Genomic DNA, 24,633 nt, shown 5'->3' with positions numbered 1-24,633 from the left:
ACACAGTATAGAGTGCATCAATGGGACAGCTATATCCTCTGGCTTTGGCTGGCTTTGGTAAGTACAAGGCGCAGCAAGGATCTGGAGGGTTGAGGAAATTGAGGTCATGGTATTTATTCTCCCAATCCCCACTCTGCTTCATTACGTTTCTAACAGTTGCTGATTTTCTCTTTAGCTATAACACCTGTTGAGTGGTACTTCAATTTTTCTAGGTCTCTCCAGATTCACTGTTTCCTCTGCTGTTCCCACTATAATTACCCATGGGCTGCCTGCCTCACCAGCTCTTTTGGTTCACTTAGCTCTGCCTTTTTAAAATTATTTTTAGTAAAACCATTATGAATATGTTGTTTTCTGCCACTACCCTGATACAATAATTGGTATGATGAGCAGGATTCTGTGACTGGTTTGCTCTCATATATATGAGCAGACTGATAACCTGCGAGAGTGACATCCCAATTTTCATTTTTCTTTACTAGAATGGCATGAAATGAATTACTAATTGAGCAAAAATCATTGAGTAATTAATTGTCTTTGGCACTTAGTTGCTATGGCAAGAAAAATTGGTGATTGCAAAGATTATGGGATGTGATGACTGCTTCTGACTATTCTGGAGAGTTTACACAAAGATAAATATATGTTCAAAACACTGAACTCGTGACAATTCATGTCATGGGTGGATATGCAGAAAATGTTCTTAAAAACTTAAAAACTCCCTTATTTCTAGTGGCACGGGGCAGACAAGACTAAGGATTAAACCCAAGGTCTAACTATAGGAGAGGCAGAATTGCAATGTCAATGAAATGGACAACTCGCCAAATCAGTTATGGTAAGGGAAGAAAACTTTTTGGGAAAGAGTAGAGCCACAATAACAGAGATTTAGATACTCCTGAAATGTTCTTGGCAATGGACGCAGCTCCTCAACTTCAGGTCACAGAACCAGTCTTCCTTGCAAAGCGTTTCAGTGACTTCACTTTGGGCAGCTGCCTCAAAACGGTATGTGATTATTCTCAAGATCCAACATCACCATCATCCCTCATTGCCTCCAGTCTAATAATGAGAATTACACTTGAGTACTAATCAGAAGCAAAAGTGCATAGTTCTTTCTAAAAGGAGAAACTGTATAGCCTGAAGGAATTGCAAGATCTTTGATAACTTCACTTGGCAAGAGCCAAAGGGGGGTGTCGGGAAATAACCTAAGGAAGACAGAAGAATTGTGACACTGGACTAAGCCAATACTATCAGCATGGGAGTATTCACCAAGGATTCTGGATAAAATATGAAATAAAGTTCCTATGCATAGTGGGGATAAATTTGAACCTAGTCACTATTGGGGTTTTACGCCCCTTAACCCTGGACCTAAATCAGTTTACATACCTGCAACATATTAACCTAGAAAGGAGGTTTGGTTATTTTGAAAAACTGCAACATGGCAATAAGTATACACCGCAAATCTTCCCAAGCTTTCTCCAGAGGGAGTTTTGGCCATTAATCAAGGTTAGAAACAAAACCTCTGGAAAAAAGCTAAACACCCAGGCCTTCAATACAATCTAAGATACAGGTAAGATTATGACTGAATTGACCTTACTCTGAAAAGATATGGTGGCTATGGGACTTTGAATTTCTTTGACATCAGGAATGCATTTTTTGAAGTCAATCAAAAAACAAAAATAGAAGCTGACTTGTAAAGAGAGTAGCTTCTGAAGAGCATTGTCCCCAGTCCAGCTGCTCTCTTTCTCTCCCCTATTGTATGCTGAGAAAATAATCTCTGTGGACAATAATATGCAGGCTTCCCCCCGCCCTCTAGATTCTACCTGGGAAGTAAAAGCAGGATAGCTGAGAGCAAATGTTAGGGGTAGGTCATTTATTTCTTGGGGTACCTCCTGCCTCACTGTAGTCTTGCCAATGGCTACTTTTCTCATCAAATGCAGCTTCTCTCGGACAGCTTCTCTCCCAGGGTTTTAGCTCGTCCTGGGTTATGGTAACATCATTTGATTCTCTGGCCCCATCAACTCTGGGTAAAATGGCATTCCGCTGTTGCTACTCTCTGGGCTTTACCTTTGCTTTTTTATTTCCTTCACTCCCGTACCTACTTTGGTATGCAGGTCTTTTCTGGAGTCTTTTCAGTTAAGCTTTTTGAAATACAAAAATATTCAATTTTTATAAAGTTTAACTTATCTTTTTATTTCTCTTTTAGAGTACACTTTTTGTATCACATCCAATAACTCTTTGCCTAGCAAAAGGAAAAAAATGATTTTTTCCTATGGTTTCTTATGGAAAGTTTATAGTTTTACATTATATACATAGGAATATGATCCATTTTGAGTTCATTTTAATTAAGGTGTGAGGTATATATCAAGGTTAATTTAACTGCTTACAGACATCTAATTGTCCCAGCACCATTTGTTGAAAACTATCCTTTATACTATTCTTTATGTTGTTGTATAAGAGATTTACAACAATTCCCAATTATTCCTTACCACTCTTTGAACTATTTTCTCATGTACTTTACCTTTACAATGCCACAAAAGCACAATATGTTGTCACTGTTTTTCTCTTTAGCTAAATCCTGTTGATTGTACAAGGTGTTTCCTGCCAGGAAACTGATATTGTATCCAAGTTCTCCTTTTCTCTAAGACTGCATTGTCCAAACATTAGCCACTAGCCACTTGTGGTTACATAAACGAAATTAAAATTCACTTGTTCAGTTACACTAGCCACCTGTCAAATGCTTAACAGCTGCATGTGGCTGGTGACCGCCTCATCATACACTGAAGACCAGAACATTCCCATGGCGGCAGGAAGCACTGTCAGCAGCCCTGCTATCTAAAAATATCTGTGGTCATATATTGCTGGACATATTAAACCTTATTAAATTTCATCTTCTTCATATTGATTTATAGCAACATTATTGATTATTAAGTGATAAATGTAGGTTTGCTTGAATAGGATGCTTGGGGTAATTTTTTATTTATTCTAGTATTTGTAGGTACCAGCCATTAAAGTCCTATGAAATCCTAGGGATTTCATTGTTCCAAATGATGTTTTTATTTTCTATTTATTTTTTTCTAAATATAATTTATTGTCAAGTTAGCTAACACACAGTGTATACAGTGTGCTCTTGGTTTCGTGGGTAGATTCCCGCGATTCATTACTTACATACAACACCCAGTGCTCATCCCAACAAGTGCCCCCCTCAGTGCCCATCACCCATCTTCCCTTTCCCTCCACCTCCATCAACCTCTCTGTTTGAAACTGTTTTTCCCCTTCCCTCCCCCATGGTCTGCTGTTAAGTTTCTCAAATTCCACATATGAGAGAAAACATACTGGTTTTTCTCTGACTGACTTATTTCACTTAGCATAATTCCAGTTCCATCCACATTGTTGCAAATGGCAAGTTTTCATTCTTTCTCACTGCCAAGTAGTATCCCATTATAGATAAACCACTGGTTTTAAATCCATACATATTTCCTTAAATGCTTTATTTCTCATGGATGTGAGATTTTTTTTAATGGCATTTCTTTTAACATTGTATTTTTTGAGAAAACAAATTTTGAAAAAGTGTCTTGGGGCTTCTGGGTGGCTCAGTCGGTTGAGCATCCGACTTCGGCTCAGGTCATGATCTCGCGGTCTGTGGGTTCCAGACCCGCGTCGGGCTCTGTGCTGACAGTGCAGAGCCTGGAGCCTGCTTCGGATTCTGTGTCTCCCTCTCTCTCTCTGCCCCTCCCCCGCTCATGCTTGCTCGCTCTCGCTCGCTCTCTCTCTCTCTCTCTGTCAAAAATAAATAAACATTAAAAAGATTTTTTTTAATTAAAAAGGAAAAGTGTCTTCTTTTCCTTTCTGATTTCTAAATTTCATAGGGATTTTAGAAGTGACAAACTGAAAATAGTCGTAGCAGAAACCCCTGGAAAGGCAAAAACCAATTAGAGGACAATAGACAATATACAAATCAGTATATGATACGAAATATTTTACTGTTTTCTCTATTTATAAATAATAGTATTTCTGAATACTTTTAGTATATGTGCTGCCGAAGCGAGCACGATTTCTGAATACTTTTAATAATATTTTATAAAATATATCCATTTTAAATTTAGAATTTGATTTTCTTTAAGGGAAGTAGAGTTGACAATGTTACATTAGTTTCTGGAGTACCACGCTGTGATTTGATAACTCTACACATTATGCTGTGCTCACCACAACTGTAGCTACCATCTGTCACCATTCAGTGCTATTACAATACTCAATATTATTTTACTATAATAAGTTATATGATAATGAGATGATAATAAGTTATAAGATACTAAGATAATAAGTTATCTCCTAGAACACAAGGAGTACTCCCCACCCCCCAACACAGATGGCTTTTTGGGAGAAAAATGAGAACCTATCTTGTTTTTTAAAAAATTTAGAACAGAAGCTTATACATTTTTGCTATTGTTCTTTATAACCTTCAAATGCAATAAAAGCATTTCTAATATTCTTCTTAAAACTAAACTTTATTCTTATCATATACTCTCTGTCAGTGAAGATGAAAAGTTGCCCTCCAATAACCTTGTATAATAATTTGCCATCTATGTTTTCATCCTTCTTCAAGATCAAACTACCTGTTTACAGGAACATTTTCTGTGAAAGATTCACTTTAACACAAAAGATTCACCCTAATCAGAACTGACATGTGTAAGTGTAATGACTTTTAATTACATTTAAACAACTTTGTAGGATGTTTACTGAGTGTCCAGAATGGTATTAGGCACTGTGGAGTATGCAAGAAGGCAAGAGAAAATAGCATTGTGGAGGAGTTAAGGTTTATAAAAGGCTCTATTTAGCAACTGATATAGTATCACACATAATAAATTTGTTCAGGACTGGTAATAACTGCAGCATAACTTTCAGCATGAGTGAATCAGTGTATCTTTGAGAGGGCATCTCCAGCTGTGAAAGTGAGATTAGAATGGTGGGTTGAAAATGATCAGATGAAGGGGCGCCTGGGCGGCGCAGTCGGTTAAGCGTCCGACTTCAGCCAGGTCATGATCTCGCGGTCTGTGAGTTCGAGCCCCGCGTCAGGCTCTGGGCTGATGGCTCGGAGTCTGGAGCCTGTTTCCAATTCTGTGTCTCCCTCTCTCTGCCCCTCCCCCGTTCATGCTCTGTCTCTCTCTGTCCCAAAAATAAATAAAAAACGTTGAAAAAAAAATTTGAAAATGATCAGATGAGGTAGGTAAATGGAAGAAAAGACAGTATGAGAAGATAATTTTGAGTATGTAAAATGCTATGCTATATTTTGGTCCACAAGTAAAAAACAGGAAAGACAAACAACGCTCTACCACAAAAATCTGTATCTTGTGGTAAAGAGTCAAAAGTTTATGTCTGCTGTTCATGGAACAAGATACAAGAGATTATTTAATCTCACTTAAAACATTAGAGTATATGGGGAGATGGGGCACCTGGGTGGCTCAGTTGGTTAAGCAGCAGACTTTGGCTCAGGTCATGATCTCACAGTTTTGAGTTCGAGCCCCTCATTGGGCTCTGTGCTGACAGCTGAGAGCCTGAACCTGCTTTGGATTCTGTGTCTCCCTCTCTCTGTCTGTCCCTTCCTCACTCTCCCTCTGTCTCTCTCTGTCTCAAAAATAAGTAAAGATGAAGGAAAAAAATTTTTAAAAACATTAGAATATATGGAAAGAATAGCAATGATTGGAGCAGGTATACAAATAAGCTAAATTTCATCTATCTGTGGGAATCAAAGAATATTGTAAGCATTAGGAGTATAAGTAATGAAGATTCATGAATGCAATCACTAAGACAAAGAAAAGCAAGAACAGTTTCCAGTAACTGCCTCTGGAGCAAGAGGCGGAAGTGAGAGACGATTGCTTTAGATTATGTGCACGTTTTACGGTGATTAAAATTCCCATGCATGTTGACTCCTTGAAAATGGGTGTCTAAGAGAAAAAAAGATGTTCAAATTCAAAGATGCTTTGTTAAAAGTACCCTTCTCAAAATCTTACTTACTTTTAAAAACAACTGAAAAACATGTAGGAGGCATAGTGATTGCTCTAAGGCAAATATGCTGAGGAGTCAAAAACATGCCCTGTGTTCGCACCTTAGTTTCCCACTTCCATATGTTCCATTGTTCATTTTTGCATCCAATTTTAATACATTAAAATATGATTTGCTATTCATCGGCTTCATTAAAAAATGACTTCAGAATATATTCAAAACACTAAGCACAACGGAAAATCTTTTTGAAGGTAAAATACCCAAAATGGTTGTACGATAATGAAATAAATCTGCATTGCCCAAATTATTTTTTGGTTTGCAACATGCTGTGATAAAAATGGTGGCCAATACCAATAAAGAAGAATAGTAAACTTATACTGAGCTCTTAGTATATACCAAACACCATACTAAGATCCTGATTTTGCAATATTTAACTTTCACAAATATTTCTATGAAATAGGCAATAATGTCACCTCTACTTTCCACAGGAGTAAACAAAGTTTCAGAGCAATTACATAATTCGTCTATGATTTTATAGCTAGTATGCCTGAAAACTGAGATTCAAAGTCTAGCTAACACCTGTGTGTTTAATTACTTTATTGATCCCTCCTCTTCCAAGCTCCAAGTATCACTAGTGGAAAAGCTGTCTTCTTATCTGTTCCAAGGCTTTAACTCTCTTGCCACATTTGTGGTGACTAGACCCTAGTTGCCATAGATGCTTTTGCTACTGTATAAATCATAGGCAGTTTAGCTTAATTTTTTAAGTCCATTAGTAATCATGAAATTGACAATAAATTTAGTTTATTAGGCTTCACATTCAAAATCTGCAAAGACTTTTATTTAAGTAGTAATATCTAGGAGGGACAAGGATTCAGGGAAGTGGGGCCTAGGATACCAACTCCTGGTAATAATTAACTGATGAATAGGTAAAGAAATTGTTGTTTATATACACAATGGAGTACTACGTGGCAATGAGAAAGAATGAAATATGGCCTTTTGTAGCAATGTGGATGGAACTGGAGAGTGTTATGCTAAGTGAAATAAGTCATACAGAGAAAGACAGATACCATATGTTTTCACTCTTATGTGGATCCTGAGAAACTTAACAGAAGACCATGGGGGAGGGGAAGGAAAAAAAAAGTTAGAGAGGGAGAGAGCCAAACCATAAGAGACTCTTAAAAACTGAGAATAAACTGAGAGTTGATGGGGCATGGGAGGGAGGGGAAAGTGGGTGATGGGCACTGGGGAGGGCACCTTTTGGGATGAGCACTGGGTGTTGTATGGAAACCAATTTGACAATAAATTTCATATAAAAAAAAATAAAGTTGGTAAAACATCTCCAGAGGGAAATTTAATCTAAAACCTTAAAAAAAAGTTTGTATCCTTTTATTCTACAATTCTACTTCTGGAAATTTTTTCACTAGCTAGGAGTTAAGTTCACTGTAGTTGGGTTATAATATCAAACAAATAAGCATGCAAAATGTTTAACAGCAAGAAGACTGGTTTAAAAACTATGATGTTTCAGTTCAATGATGTAATACCAGTTACAGGTGAAGCTGTGCAAGAATATTTGATGGCATGGTTAATGACAAGAGAAAAGTGAACACCTCTAGGTGGGACTATAGGAAAGTTTCTTTTTCATTTTTGTGTGTTATAAATTGTATCTAAATGTTTAAGTATTTGTTTTTTAAAATAAAAATTAACTCCTTAATAATTTTTGCTCCTGCAGTGAGAACTTTTACGATCTTATTTTTTTTTTAATTTTTTTTAACGTTTATTTATTTTTGAGACAGAGAGAGACAGAGCATGAATGGGGAAGGGTCAGAGAGAGAGGGAGACTCAGAATCTGAAACAGGCTCAAGGCTCTGAGCTGTCAGCACAGAGCCCAATGCGGGGCTCCAACTCACGGACCGTGAGATCATGACCTGAGCCGAAGTCAGACGCTCAACCGACTGAGCCACCCAGGCGCCCCTTACGATCTTATTTTTAAAAACTCATTAAAAAATTGTAACTATGTATCCTGAAGGATGTTGATGAAACTTATTGTGATGGTCATTTTGCAATATATATAAATATCAGATTGGTATGTTGTGCACCTCAAACTAATACTTCATGTTAGATTATACCTCAATTAAAAAAAAAAAGAAAAATAATAATTACTTAAGCAAAACACCCTAACATGGGTTGCATGGATCAATGGATATCAACAGGGATCCGGGAATCTTCTGAAACCTGATGCAAAATATCCAGTGTCTGAGAGTTTGCATACTGTTCTGTAGAGAAAATATCTTACATCAATTCTCATAAATGGCCAATAACTCAACCAAGTATCAGAACTATTAATCCAGATGCTGCATACAAATAAAATTGATTTAGTTTGCAATTTCTTTGATCATATGGACAACTCTAAAATTCAAATTAAATTATTTATATAAGTCATCATCAGCAAGTAAGACAAATCCTTTAGTGGCTATAACCACAGAGAAAATGTCAAAATATTTTTTGTGGTATTGGATTTCTTAAATATTTATCATAATGTATGTTTAATTCATCTATATTCATCTATTACTAAGTAAAACTTATAATAAAAGTATTCTTTAATATACAAGTGAGGCCAGATTAATAAATCTACTTAACAGAGTTAAGACTGCAACAAGCTTAAATAACCAAAGAGGTATATACTTGGATAAAACCAAGACACAGGTATATGGCAGTATGTTATAGAGTGAGGTCAAGAAATAGTACATTTAACAAAATCTAAAATACAACCTACTAGTTTTCATTCAAAAGATGAACTACATGTTACTATTATGTCATTAATAGCTTTTTATTTGATGTTTTAAAAGATTCTATAGTAAATTTCATATAAAATACCAACTTTATTAAAAAAATAATAAACATGGCACTGCCCAGTACTTTACAAACAGAAATATTTCAGTTTACAAAGTTTATTGTTTTTGTTTTTTGTTTTTGTTTTGTTTTGGTTTTTTTGTAGATGTAGTACTTTCTTAGTTCTCTAAATGATTGTTTATCATCATAAGCCCAGGTTTATAAACAATATTGAAGTCAGAGAAATTAAAAAAATCTTATATTAAGTCACTCAGACAAGAGATAACAGAGTTGGGTCTCTTATTTCCCAGTTCCAGGGAGTTTAGCAGATATGTGTTATGAATCGACTTCCACACATCTACCTCTAAATAGATGTTATATATATATCATTATTATTATAGAGAAGTAAACCTTTATTTCCTTGTTTGACAAATACAGCTGGCTGGTTGAACTGGTTGCTTTTTGGTGATTAATCAAGGAGACCAAATCCCATATTCTCCTCTGACTCCTTGGACTCTTCTTTGCTTCAGCCTTGGCTGGGGCTGCAGGCAGGAGGAGTAGGGGTGGTGGGAGTGGTTATGGGGCAGCTACCACGAATGCAGATTGATCTGCCAGGAAGGCCTCTTGACATTTTCAGCAAGTGGGAAGATGTAATCAGTCTACACAGACAAATCCAGGACCTGCCTGTATACATGATGATGGAATGAGGTACTGATGCAACAGCTGGGTAACCAATCTGCAAACAGACGCTGGCAACATTATGGACACCTTCCAGGAAGCAAGAATGCAGTTTCCTCTGTGTTGCCAAGCATTTCAAGGTTGCAGATGCTGCCACCGTCAAACACCTGCTGGGTGGTCAGCCCAAACGAGAAGGGGACTATGTTCAAGAGTGTGGCTTCACTGGCTCCCACTTTGTCTCTAGTCTTCATTGCTGTGTATCACTCAGAATTTCAATAGTGCCCTTGGAGATTTTAGGGGTTATACCTAAAGCCTGAAAGAAGGAGGTCTTCTTAGGCCTTGGACCAGTATTCTGGGCTGGCACAATGACTTCACATGGAGCTATGGCACTGGCAGCTTGAACCTTATTGGCCAACAGCATGTCCCTGATCTCAGTGATGCCCTTTTTGGTGAACACAAAGCCCACCTTCCTCTGGATATGAAGCAACAGTTTCTCCAGAGCTGGGTTGTCTTCCAGATGCTCTCGGATTGCCTCGTACATTATGACATGTCATATCATTAACAAGATACCAAATAGAAAATGCCACTGATACCCATTAATTTTATGCATGTGAATAAATGTTTATATTTTACTTAACATTTTTTGACCAATAGAAGAGTACTTGTATAATTTTTTAACATAAAGTATTACATAAACATATAACATTACTGTATCTGATCACAGTTAACTATCTTAGTGAAACCAGATGTTTGAAAGCTTCACCAAGGATCTTCTAAATGCGTGCAGAAACATATACAGGTTATAAATAGAGAGTAGCAGTGGCATTTCCCTGTGCTTACAGTAAATAAATGATTCATCAACAACCTGACAACCATAACTTAAATCCACAGCTTCTCTGTAGATTTATGTCAGATATTCATTCTCTCACATGAATATGACTTGGAAGTTCTCCACAGGTTTAGAAGAATAACGATCACTATGTAAATCCTAACTATGAAATATAAAAGCAAATTCTTTGGACTATTTTAGGAAATTAACTACCTCATAATTCTCAGAAAGAAAATAACTAAAACCTATTTTTCAATGTAGAGTATATAAAATTCCCTCTTTATTTGCCTATTGATTAGAAACTTGTGCTTGAACCTCTTAAAGAAGCAAAATACCTATGTAACCCAATATTTCCATGTGAATAAGCCAGCAGAGATTAAAAAGAATATAAAAAAAAAAAGAAACATTAACACTGGCAAAAAGAATGTTAAGCATTTTTACTGAGAGTACTGAAATCAAACACACTGGATTCTCTGGTTCTAAGGAAACTTCATGTTGATTAAAACCTTAATGAAGTTAGATCTAATTAATAGATTTATTAACAAAAATAATTATTAAAAATGGGTCCATGAAATGTTGTATGTTTTACTTTGAATTAATGGTGATGAGGTTCTGAGAGCTTAGTTATCTACCTCACCCAGAGATATCATCCCTTAAATTATAGTTTCCAAGTAATTTGACAGATGCCACCGGCTTGTCATTGTTTCTAAACCACAATTTGATGGGGGATTGACAGACAGAAGCAAGCTGCTCTGCAGATATGTTTTCTGATATAAAAAGGTAAAGAAAAGTAACTTTGTGATTGAATAGAGAAGCTATAAAATTAAAATTACTCTCTAATTTTTCAAATGCTGCCTGAAAACATATGGAGTATACATGGAATATATAAATTAATATTAACTTATATTATAAATCCAAAGTCTGCAAGAATGGAAATCTACAGAGCCTGTTTTTTGTTACAGTTTTAAATTTTGTGTAAACACATGCACACACACACACACACAAAATATTCATTTTTATTTCATTAGTCTCAACAAGTGACACAATTATAGGAACTTGACGAAAAGACAAAACAAATGGCAAATAAATAGAGGAAAACAATGCTCGACCTCAGTGATCACGGAATAAAATTAAAACTACAGTGAGGGGCACCTGGGTGGCTCAGTTGGTTAAGCATCCAACTTCGGCTCAGGTCATGATCTCACAGTTTGTGAGTTCAAGCCCCGCGCCGGGCTCTGTGCTGACAGCTCAGAGCCTGGAGCATGCTTCGGACTCTTTCTCCTTCTCTCTCTGCCCCTCCTCACTTGTGCTCTCTCTGTCTCTCAAAACTAAATAAATGTAAAAAAAAAAAAATTAAAAAAAATAAAACCACAGTGAGACACCATTACACACCCACCAGGCTAAAATGTAAAAGGCCGTTGGTGAAAATATGGAGCAATGGGAACATTACATTGCTGGAGGAGGGGAGAAATGTAAAGTCAGAAAACAGTTTGATGTCATGTAATGGTGAATACATGCATACCTAATGACTCACTAATTTCATCTCTCATTAAATGGTGATATATCAGAGTGGTATCAATAGAGTTAGTGATGAGTGACTAGGTTATGTATATTTTTTAAAGGTAGAAGCATCAAGGTTTCATGATCAATTTGATATGGTAAAAGATAGAAGCACAAAATGCAACCCTAAGGTTTTGGCCTTGAGCAACTGGATGAATGTTGATGTATCTAGCTGAGATAGTGAAGGCTATGGGCTGAGCAGGTCTGAGAGTGGGAAAGACATGATGAATTTCAGATGTCTGTTAGACAGTTAAGCAAACGTGTACAGTAGGCAGTTGGATACGCAAGTCTGAAACTCAAGAGAGAGGACTGGACTAGAGGTAGAAATTTTAGAGTTGTTGGAATATGGATGATATTTAAAACCATGTTACTGCTAAGGTCATCAAGATAGAAAATGTAATTAGAGATGAGGACTGATGAAATGCAAAGCTTGGTTACAACTCCTGTTAATGTTAGGAGTAGGAATATACTACAGAAATGAAAATGTACACTGATAAGCAATAAATCTCAGTCACCTATCAACTACTGTGCTGGAAAGCTTTTCCAGCCCCAGTAGGTCTGTTTCTCCAGTCTTCTATTTCCTGGGTACCACTTATGCTATCTAAGATCCTCTATCCCTTCACTCCTCACTCTTCCTTCATGCCCACCTTCCCAGAAACGCTCTAATTTTTCTGTAGAAATTACTCTCAAAACCTCACGAAAGCTCTAATTTGTAACATATTAGTTCAGGGCACTAAAGTTGAGCCTCATTCATGTATCTGTGATTTTCCATTAAAAACAAGTTCAACGTAACTTGTGTATTTCCATATAGAAATAAACTTCATACATAAGTCCATGATATGTATATGTATGTGTATGTGTATATATATATATATATGTGTGTGTGTGTGTATATGTATTTATATATATGTGTGTGTATATATATATATATATATATATATATATATACACATGTATATATGTGTGTGTGTGTGTGTGTGTGTGTGTGTGTGTGTATATATATATATATATATATATATATATATATATATATATATAAGAAGTTAGGGGCGCCTGGGTGGCTCAGTCGGTTAAGCATCAGACTTCGGCTCAGGTCATGATCTCACAGTTTGTGAGTTTGAGCCCTGCGTCAGGCTCTGTGCTGACAGCTCAGAGCCTGCAGCCTGCTTCAGATTCTGTGTCTCCCTCTCTCCCTGCCCCTCCCCTGCTTGTGCTCTATCTCTGTCTCTCAAAAATAAATAAATATGTTAAAAATTTTTTTTAAAAAAGAAATTAAATGAGCTAATATAAAATGCACATTGATATTTTGTTACAGAAGACCATAAACATAAGATCTATAGCTTTCATATTTTAATGCTTAAGAACCACAGTATTATGTATCTAAATGAATATAGTCACCTAAAATTATAAGTAGAGCCACATTCTTAATGTATAAATATATTAGAAAAAGAAGCATATAAATGAGAAAGAATGAAATCTGGCCATTTGCAGCAACATAGATGGAACTGGAGGGTATTATGCTAAGTGAAATAAGTCAAGCAGAGAAAGACAGATATCATACGTTTTCACTCACATGTGGATCCTGAGAAACTTAACAGAAGACCAAGGGGGAGGCGAAGGAGAAAAAAAAAGTTATAGGGAAGGAGGGAGGCAAACCATAAAAGACTTTTAAATACTGAGAACAAACTGAGGGTTGGTGGGGGGTGGGGGGGAGAGTGGAAAGTGGATGATGGGCATTGAGGAGGGCACCTGTTGGGATGAGCACTGGGTGTTGTATGGAAACCAATTTGACAATAAATTATATTTAATAAAAAAATAAGAAAAGAAAAAGAAAAAGAAGCATATATGCAAACATTTTGTGTGACAGGCAGGGACTTTTCCATTTCTCTCTCTCCTCTATTTGCTATTCTTCCATAGTAAGTGCAGCATAGGTTTTCCATTGTCTTGTCTAGTTTGAGAAGAACAAAGCAGGAAGGTTAGTGGGAGCTAACATGTAGTCTGTCTTTATTGATAAAACCCCACAGCCAGGTGTGGGGCCAGACAAAGGAAATAGATATCCTTTTAGTAGTACAAAGGGCACCTTTTTTCACCAAGCTGGGACTGGCAGGGCCATACCTAACTAGGAAAAGTGTGGAGCAGCAGTTTAGAGTATCAGCAGGGGAAAAAATGGTATATTCATAGTTTAATTAAAGATCATTTACTGAAGGGACCATTCAAAGAAGTATGTGGAAAATCTACAAGAGATGGGGAAGCACGCAGGGGGTAGAAACAATGGTAATTCATAACCCCTACTTGTGAAGGGACAAGATGAATGTTACCAGAGATGGGGCAAAGCTGAAGCAGTGGCAGAAGTGCTGCCTAACAGAGTCTAGAATTAGAGGCAGAACAATGTGAGAAGGGGGCAAGAATAAAAAAATATCCAGACCTATACTTCCTACCCCCCCAATCGCTGGCAGGTGCTAAGCACAACTGCAAGTCCAGAAGGGAAGACAGAAGGAGTGATGCAATACATTAAGGTCGGCCTCTCAGGGCCCACAGGAAGAGCAGAGGATGGTGGAGAAGGAGTCTGGGGAGCAAACCAGAGTAACTAGCACAAGATATATATCTTTCTAACCCATCTATTAACCATATTTCTAGCTTTTGCAAACTTATACTTTAGCATCTGCTCTGCATACATCTACTACATACATCTTGCTGTGGATAGCCTAACAATATACCTCAGACAGCCTGCTTTGACTTCTTGCCTTCCTCATTTGCCTCCCTCCCACTGGCCACCCTTCTTCTGATAAGGGTCCTTCCTCCTTGGAGCACACTTTTTAAAACAAAACCAACCAATTCAGAGTCCACACCTGCAACCACCTCCTTTATAAGGCTTTTGTACCCTAGGCATAATCAGCCCAGGGCCAAGGGCCAGAAAACTAGGGACAGCCCCTATGCCACAGAGCCTGCCAAATCATTCAAACTAGCCAACCAGTTCCTTCTACAATAAAGACTCTGGCCCAGTCACTATGCTACCAACTATGGACCCCCCTTTTGTGTGGAATGTTGTAGTAAACTTTCTTTTTGATGGTAACTGTCTCATGATCCACCGAGGCCTTACTGAACCTCAAGTTTTCTATTAATCTAGTATACTTTAAAAATGCAATGTGATGAACCATTTTAATGAAATTTGTACAGGTGCTATATAGGTTAGAGGTGGCCATGGATGGTCACTTTTTTCTGATTATACTTTCAGATATAATAGTTAACTGTATCTCTTCCCTGATATCAGCTAGAGAAGAAGCCAATAAAACATCACCTTCCCTTTAGAAAACTACAGGATAGCATGATTACCTTTGACAAACTCCCATCTCCCCTTGCCTCTTTTTCTTATATCCATTGGTCTCAACTTCACCCTATGTCGAGATAACTGTTTGCTAATTTATAAATGATAAGTTTATAAATCCTGTGGTATTATTTTAACATTATTTTTATAGAGTGAGATTATTAAGCCTTACTTATATTACCAAATTTATTATCTCCAGGTGCATGGTTTCAAGTGCTACAATCAATAACTTTTATAATTCACTAAGAATAAGCTCATATAAAATAAAGTTAAAAGAAAGGGCACTAATTAATAACAAAAGCAAGTATGGGAGAATAAATCTCCTTGGGAAGGTAAATATAAAATAAGGGTAGTGGGTTAATCCCTTATAAAACTAGAATGAAGATTAAAAGACAAAAGTAGTAGAAATGTTTATAATTACAAAATTGGTTAAGGGATACACAAGGTAAAAACAAGTAAAATATAATATCAAAAATGCACAATGTGGGGAGGAAAGTAAAAATGTCAAGCTTTAGAACGCAAACTGAAGTTATTATCAACATAAAATAAACTGATACAGATATGTTGTTTTATGCAAACTTCATGGTGACCACAAAGTAAAAATCCCATAGTAAATATACAAAAGATTTCAAAAAAGGAATATAATCAAACCACAAAGGAAGAGACGAGAAATACAAAAACAGCTAGAAAACAATTACCAAAATGGCAATAATCACATATCTATGAATAATTAATTTAAATGTAAATGGACTAAAATCTCTAATCAAATACACAGAGTGAATGAATGGACTGAAAAAACAAAAACAAGGGGCACCTAGGTGGCTCAGTGGATTAAGTGTCCAACTCTTGATTTGGGGCTCTGTGCTGAGCGTGGAGCCTGCTTCCAACTCTTGCCCTCACCCTCTGCCCCTCCTCCACCTTCTCTCCCTCCCTCCCTCTCTCTCTCTCTCTCTCAATAAATAAATAAATAAATAAATAAATAAATAAATAAAATAAAAAATAAAAACAAATAAACAGCACCTAGAAGAAAACATAGGTGGTAAGTTCCTCAGCATAGGTCTTAGTGATGATTTTTTTAAGTCTAATGCCAAAAGCAAAAGGAACAAAATCAAAAATAAACAAATGGGACTACATCAAACTAAAAAGCTTTCCACAGCAAAGGAAACCATCAGCAAAGTAAGAAAGTAACCCACTGAATGGGAGAAAATATTTGCAAATCCAGTATCTGATGAAGGCTAATATCCAAAATAGACAAAGAATTTCTACAACTAAGTAGCAAAAAGCAAATAATACAATTACAAAATGGGCTGATCTGAAGAGACATTTTTCGAAAAAGACATACAGATGGCAGACAGACCCACGAAAGATACTCAACATCATTAATTATCAGGGTAATGCAAAACAAAACCACAATAAGATATCTCACACCTGTTAGAATGGCTATTATGTAAGAGACAAGACATAACAAGTGTTGACAAGGATATAGAGAAAAGTATACAGTTGTACACTGTTGATAAGAATGTAATCTGGTGTAGTCACTATGGAAAACAGTATGAAATGTTCCTCAAAAGTTAAAAACAGAACTACCATATGATCCAGCAATTCTACTTCTATTTATCTGAAGAAAACAAAAACACTAACTCTAAAAGATATGTGCAGCCTCATGTTCACAGCAGCATTATTTGCAGGAGGCAAGATATGGTAGCAACCTAAGTATCCATCTATGGGTCCATGGTTAAAGAAAATGTAATATATATATATATACATATATATATTTTATATATATATACATAGACACCATGTGGTGTCTATAAATACCATATGATTTCTCTTATATGTAGAATCTAAAATAAAATACAATCTTATAGATACAAAGAAAAGACTGGTGGTTACCAGAGGCAGAGGAATGGGGGATGGAAGAATGGGTGAACTGTTTTGTTTGTTTGTTTGTTTGTTTCTTTGGTTTAATTTAAATAAATTGAATGATTTATATATATTTTTTTTAAAGTGAAGGAATATTATGGGATCAATATTAGGAATAACAGCTGGAAAGAAACAACAATATATATTGTTTTATTTTAAAAAGAAACAAACAAACAAAAAGCCCTGGGATACCTTGCAAGGATGCCAACAGGAGGGCATAGGAGTCACCTTGAAGAGGCTCCCCTGGTCAAACCAGGGATAATTTGAGCATCAGAAATAATAATGCCTGTAAGTGATTGAAACACATAAAATAAAAATAATAATAAAATAAATGGGCAATTAAATGTGATTACAGATCATTAAGCTGAAGTAAGATGAAGGAAAACTCATTAATTGAACACATTTCAAAATTGTAGTCTATATAAACTTCTAACACATGGAATTTGAATGGATAAGTTTATACCTATGTGTGTATTAGAACGGAGTCAAATATGTTCACCTCTTATCATTAATTTGAATCAATGGGAAAAGCTCTGTATATTTGTTTTTACTTTTTAAATTCAAAATACCTCGACAGTTTACTAATCTAGCTTTTTGAGAGGTTTCAAAAAATAACAGGAGCCACAGGCTTGGTATAAAACCTGACTCTCCTTGTGGAACTTCTTGCCTTGGAGTAGCAACATGTATTGATTTTGACATGCCAATAAAGTTACACGGAAAGAAATCGGGTTAAAATTGCATTTACTGTGTAACAGTAAAAACCTATGTAACAAAATTAGGTGAAGAGTAGCGATATTCTTAACATAGAAGTCCTTTCTAAATGCTATTTCCACCAAAGACACAAGGCTCATGTAATCACAGTTAGAAAAAAAAAAATCTATCACACTTCCAACTTCATATGGTCAAACACATCTACTCACTGTGAGATTCATTAACAGAAAGAAAGGTAAAGAGAAGGCTCCCTGAAGTATGAACTTACATCTATTATTCACTATGGCTCAAGTTATTTTTCTGTTTAAAATGTTTCTCTCCACATCTTCACACCACATCAATAAATAAAAGTATAGTCCTATTACTTTCCTATTGCAGTTCAGTGCTATTTGATAGTAGAGTTTCAGGATCATTAAATGAGTACTTCAAGAATTCTTGACATCTGGTTTAAGAAAATGGAAGTGTTCTTTACTGTAAAGAGTTTGCATATGTGGATTTTTCCCCACACTAAGTACTGTAAACCTGAGTTCTACCTTGTGATATTGAAGACTTCTATGGGGCACCTGAGTGGCTCAGTCAGTTAAATATCTGACTACAGTTCAGGTCATGATCTCTTGGTTTGAGGGTTCAAGCCCTGCATCAGGCTCTGTGCTGACAGCTCAGAGTCTGGAACCTGCTTCAGATTCTGTGTCTCCCTCTCTCTCTCTGCCCCTCCCCTGCTCATGCTCTCTCTCAAAAATAAATAGTTAAACAAAATTTAAGACTTCTAGAAATGATCAATTAAAGGAGGCTAAGAATATGCATATTCATCTTGCATAATATAAAAGTCCACCTCGTGAACTTTTTAGTATATACACTCATATGTGTATTTATATAATTAATCTATATAATTATAGATACAAAAATATTTGAAATAGGGGCACGTGGGTGACCCAAGCAATTAAGCGTCTCTTAGTTTGGGCTTAGGTGCTGATCTCACGTTTCTGAGTTTGTGCTCCTCATGGGACTCTGTGTTGCCAGTAGGAGCCTGCTTGGGATTCTCTTTCTCCTTCTCTCTCTGCCCCTCCCCTGCTTGCACACACACACTCTCTCTCTCAAAACAAATAAATAAACTTTAAAAAAGTATTTGAAATATACACTTATAGATTTAAAAAATATAAAACTGTATTTGAAATTATTTTTTAGTTAGGCTCCTCAATTGGGATGAATGTGTATTGATGGTTGATAAGTAGATTTTTAAAAGATGGGAATGTTAAATATATTTTAAACATCAATATGGTTTTGGATTTTGCACCAAATAGACACCTGATGATGTTTTCTTGTTTCCTCTTTAACACTCAAAATAAGAATTTGTTCAACATAAGCAAATATGTTTTACTTATGTCTCTCCTGTATTTAAAGGAGTGGCTTTATTTTGTGGTTGGAGAGCTTCCAGCATAGAAACTGAATTTAGAAAGTAACACTATTTCTAAGCAAATGATTACAGAATATAACCAAAACTTCTGAATTGTGTAATGTCGATACGATGAGTTACGCTGAAAGACACTACCCTTCTAAAATTGTCGCATATTTTTATCAAATATATGTTCACTACCACCTTTCCTGAAAGTGTGTAGCTTTACTGGTTCTCAGTACTAATTTCAATTTGAAATCTCGTAGGTACTTATAACAAAAATGTGAATAGAATCAATGTAATAAAACTATTACTACATGTTATATTATGAAGCCAACCATGCCAGACAGCTCCAGCTCTCAGTAGGTGGCAAATATACTTAGATATTTGTCTTATATGTAGAATTGTATGACAGCATTTAAGTGTGGAAAGCCATTATTTTTTATGTGGCAAGAAGAAAACTTAATTATGGGCAAAGCTATGAAGACTCTCCTAGTCACCAGAACCTCCACACCCTTTAGACCCCTGTCAGGAATCTCTCCCTCCTTCACCCACCACAGCAACAGATCTACACTTTTTGTCACAGCACTTAGACTTTCTGTTGGAAATTACTGTCTTCTACACGCTTTCTTATTTTCACCTGGAAGCCTTTTGTGGATAGGATTCATGTCTACCTCATCAATTTATCTGCCACAACTATTACCATAGTGATTCCTTGGTTAATGTGCCCTTAGCAATTTGTTGAGTAGATGAAGGCATTAATTGCAGAGGCAAAATGTACATGCCTTATAACAAAGAGCACTATATTTTTTATAAAGTTTTTCAATGTTTATTTATTTTGAGAGAGAGAGAGAGAGAGAGAATCCCAAGCAGACTCCGCACTGTCAATGCAGAGCCCGATGTAGGGCTCAAACTCATCAACTGTGAGATCATGACCTGAGGCGAAGCTGAAGGTCACATGCTTAACCGACTGAGCCACTCAGGCACCCTAACAAGAGCATTTCCTCTTCTATTCTGCCCATAGCATAGAACTATGGTTTTCAACATATGGTCCCAGAACCAGCAGCATCAGTATCACCTGGGAGTTTATTATAAATGTCAATTCTGATCCTGATACACTGAGTCAGAAACTCTGGAGGTCTTCCTAGTGATTCGGATGTAGGGTAAGAATGCAGAATCATGGCAGGCTCGTACTTTTTCATTGTTTTTCTTTGTAGCTCCCGTAGAATACTAAGTAATCTTATTTCCTACAATTAAGGCAGATATTGTATAGGGGAAAGAAAAACTGGTGCCATAACCAGATTTAAGTGATCAACCTTTGCCTATAAGAAGAGACACTTCTCCCCACTACCCTGACTTATCATGTCATCTACTGCCCCTGCCCTCTAGAGACACCAATGCTGCCATAAACGATATAACCAACAGTTCTCAATTTATTTTTCTTAACACTGTCTTCTAAAAGAATGAAATATGGTTATCATGGTCTCTCATCTTTTGTCCTTAGAACCTGTTCATCCTGGGCCAGGATCCAAGAATGAGACCCTTCTATCCCTCCAGCTTGAGTGTCACTAGGCTAAATGAATAATGATTCATATTCTGATTAAAATAAACCATTCTGTAAGAGGCAAGGTTAGTCTCAAGGAACAGATGGCGGATACCTGGAATTAGCCTTCAAAATCTCTCTAACAGCCTTTCTCAAACCACCTTAGGGCATCCTCTTTTTTTTTTTTTTTTTTTAATATATTTTTTCCCTAATCCTAAAATAACCAACACAGGGTTGTCTGGAAGTACAAAGGGGATGGAACTTAGATTCTAATGGTAACCATATATTAAAAAAAGATAATCTTTACAACAATGCAGGAAATGGAAATTAAACTAAGGACCCTCTAGTAGTTTTGGGGAATATGGAACTTATGTGGTTCTGGTTGCAAATACCTAAGGATACACAAGTGCATATACACACATACACAAAGAGTCAATATTACTATATGAAAATTAAAAACAGGGGCACCTGGGTGAATTAGTTGGTTAAGCATCCAACTCTTGATTTCTGCTCAGGACATGATCCCAAGATCATGGGATTGAGCCCCACATCGGGCTCTGTACTAAGCGTGGAGAGCATGGAGCCTGCATGGGATTCTCTCTCTTTCTCTCTCTCTCTCTCTCTGCCCCTCTCTCCCATGTGCACTATCTCTAAAATAAAAGAAAAATAAAATTGAAAGAAAAAATCAAAGTTTCCCAACAAATCTCAAAAAGAACCCAATCAACCCAATCAAACAATTAAAAACAAAAATAAGGACCCTCTAAAAGATTTTAAACCTTCTAAATGACTGCAGCTTTGATTAATTTTATATTAATGTTCTCTTAGCAAATTTTAAGGGTTATGTGATTCAAGCTTGGTCAAGTTTTTTGTTTTTTTTTTAATGCAGAAATAGTAAAATTACACTGATCCAGATGTTGTGGCTCACTTTTAAAAAACAGCAAAATATACTGGACTCACAGGAAACAAAAACTGGTTGGTCCTATAATATACTTCCTTCTAGTTTTTTTCTCTGTCACTCTTGTCTCAAATGTAAGCAAACCAAGACAAACTATTAGCTATATGAGGGCAAAGATATAGGCTATCCTATTTTATACACGCAGCAAATTATCTGAAACAAAATGTCAAGAACTGGAAGGGTCTGGGATTTTACTCTATACACAAGCTAACAAATGAGGCTGCCTCAGTTTCACAGATGCTGCAGAAAACACAGAATTCTTGCGTCAGAGACAAAGGCAGTTAATTACTCACAGCAATGGTACTAGCCCACGTTTGATCGTTTTCTTGCACCAGTCCCCTAAACCCCAATTATCACATATTGACACGAGAGAGGTGACACCTGCCTATGCAATGGGTTGCATTACAGGAGAGGAATCTCAATCTTAATTCCAATGTTTATAATGGGCCTTTGCCCCAGAGCAACATTTTATATTTATTATACTGGACAGCCAACAAATCCTTCTTTCCCGGAAAAGACAATATTTCTGTTTTCAAAGGCTGTTTGCCTTGGAAATATTCTTGAAAATTATCATCCAGAACAAAAGCTGTCAGTGCCTCCGTTCACAAGATGTGCAGAAACACAAAAGACCCATGGAAAATGGTCTCCCAACACATAACAGGTGCTCATTTCCAGTTTTGGATTAATTGATGCAGTGAAAATTTGTCCATTATAATTTCAGAATATTATCTGACATTAATTATTGGTATATTCTTAAATGACCAATATGAATATAATAGTTTGCATATTTCCTACTAAAATAAGTCATTAAATGCTTCATAGGTCTTTGCTCTACACTAAAAATGATCGCTTATTACCAGAAATATCATTCTTATCCTGTAATGAGTTTATAATTCAAGATAAGACATATTAATAAAAAACCAAATATATTAGACCCTGAAATACATGAGTCAACATGAAGAATATTATTTTCAAGATACCACTTCATTCTATGAATGCAAAGAAAAATTGAATTACATAATTAGAATGAGGATTAGTAAAAGTAACCATAGAAATATGATCATCTAGGACAAGGAGCAAGAAACCAGCCAGTTCTTCTCATGAGAGCTCACAAAAAAAAAGGGGGGGGGGGATACTTTCAGATATCTTTAAGAGAGAGAGATATCTTGATGGAAAACAGGGAAATGCATATTAAATACAGATTTAATATTTTTATAAAAAGGTTTTAAAAGTATATTAGAGTTTAAACCTTAGGACAAAAATCACTGCCACAATCTTAATTATATTAAATAAATTCATACTCCTCAAGGAAAAGTAAGCCTTCATCAGTTAGTAAATATAAATACATATATTTGAAATAAAGGAAATTTGCTTAAAGGCATATCCAAATGAATTTTCCTAAAACACTTATTTGGTTACTCTGCTCATAATCTTAATGACATCTATATAAATAAAGCCCTACCAGTGAATGCTTATAAAAGCTGAGAACAACCTTCAGCTGACAGCATGGAAACAGAGACCTCAGCCCTACAACTACAAGAAAATGAGAATTCCACCATGAATGACTGGGGAGCAGACTTTCCTCCAGAACCTCCAGATAGGAGCCCAGGCCAACCAACACCTTGATTTGAGTCTTGTAGGATCTGGAGCTGAGTCCACACGGACTTCTGACCTACTGAACTGTAAGATAATAAATGAAAGGTTTTAAGCCACTATCTTTGTTGTAATTTGTTATAGCAGCAAGAGAAAATCAATACAGTAACATACCCCTACTTCAATTTTACAGGTTTTACTACTATGTTCACCCTCCAATTGACCACATATTCTAATTCTAAACTGTTCTCACTTTTTTGTTTTCTGTACATATACTTCCAGAACCACATTTGTGGGCCATTTCTGCTGAAAAGAGTCGTATCCATCCTTCATGGCTTAGCTTAAATCCTAAGGAAAATGGTTTCATTCTTGACCACCTAGGCCTGAAGAAACTTCTAATTTGATAAATTCCAATGTTCATATTATACAAATCCACTTGTGGGCAAATACTTACTTCCTTTTATTTATAATTATATTTTCTCATTTATCTTATTTCCCAACTTACATTTAAAGCTCATAAAGGAGAATGACATCAATTTATCTTTCTGTGTGACCATCTTATTTCTTAAGGCAGTGTCTATTACATCCAAAATTCTCTAAAAAGGTTATGACAGGTAATGTATTTTGGTTCTATCTACTGAAAAAAGCCAAAGCAAAACAAAACTTCAATATATAGGAAATGTAACATCATGTGTAGAAAAGTTAAATTGTAAAAAAAAAAATGGTCCCTGCTCTTCTTCCGGATGTCAAATTCCCAAATTACCTGAGAAGCATATTACTTCTCAGCTCTGATTTTAGAAAAAGAAAATTTTTAAATATCAGCTTAAACACATCTACACTTTTATTTCTGATTTACACTTTAAATCCACTAGGCACATCCATCAAACTCAATACTTAATCTCATAAATGTTGATGCTGAATACTGTAAATTATTCTAAACTAACCCATGAAGCACATCATTACCCAGTACCAAATTAAAATTTAAGAATATAAAACAGTTTATTCAATGTAGAAAAAACCAATGAATCCAAATAAGTGATGACTGGTAACTACAGAGAGAATTTAAACAACAAAAACTTTAATCAAACAATCTAAAATATACCTTAATATTGCTTGCCAGCTCCTTTCTTTGAGCACGTCTTAAAAAATGAAAGACTTTAAAGGAAGCCAAAGGTAAATGACTATGCTTTAGTTGCCTATCTTCATTCACTATGTCTTGGACAGACTGTTTGTCCTTTGTGTGTGTTCACTTTTTTAATTTTTTTTTCTTTAGAGAGAGAGAGAGAGAGAGAATGAGCATGCT

General features: G+C 36.0%; 1 protein-coding gene and 1 pseudogene across 2 annotated transcripts in view; both read right to left on the bottom strand.

Moving 5' to 3' along the window:
- The window catches only part of MARCHF1 (membrane associated ring-CH-type finger 1), an 853,816-nt gene that overhangs the window by 495,055 nt on the left and 334,128 nt on the right, over positions 1–24,633 (bottom strand). The window lies entirely within an intron of this gene.
- Positions 9,408–11,608, bottom strand: LOC128314271 (60S acidic ribosomal protein P0-like; annotated as a pseudogene).

The sequence above is a fragment of the Acinonyx jubatus genome, chromosome B1 (assembly GCF_027475565.1).
Source record: "Acinonyx jubatus isolate Ajub_Pintada_27869175 chromosome B1, VMU_Ajub_asm_v1.0, whole genome shotgun sequence".
NCBI lineage: Eukaryota > Metazoa > Chordata > Mammalia > Carnivora > Felidae > Acinonyx > Acinonyx jubatus.
This window is presented reverse-complemented; position numbering and strand designations above follow the sequence as displayed.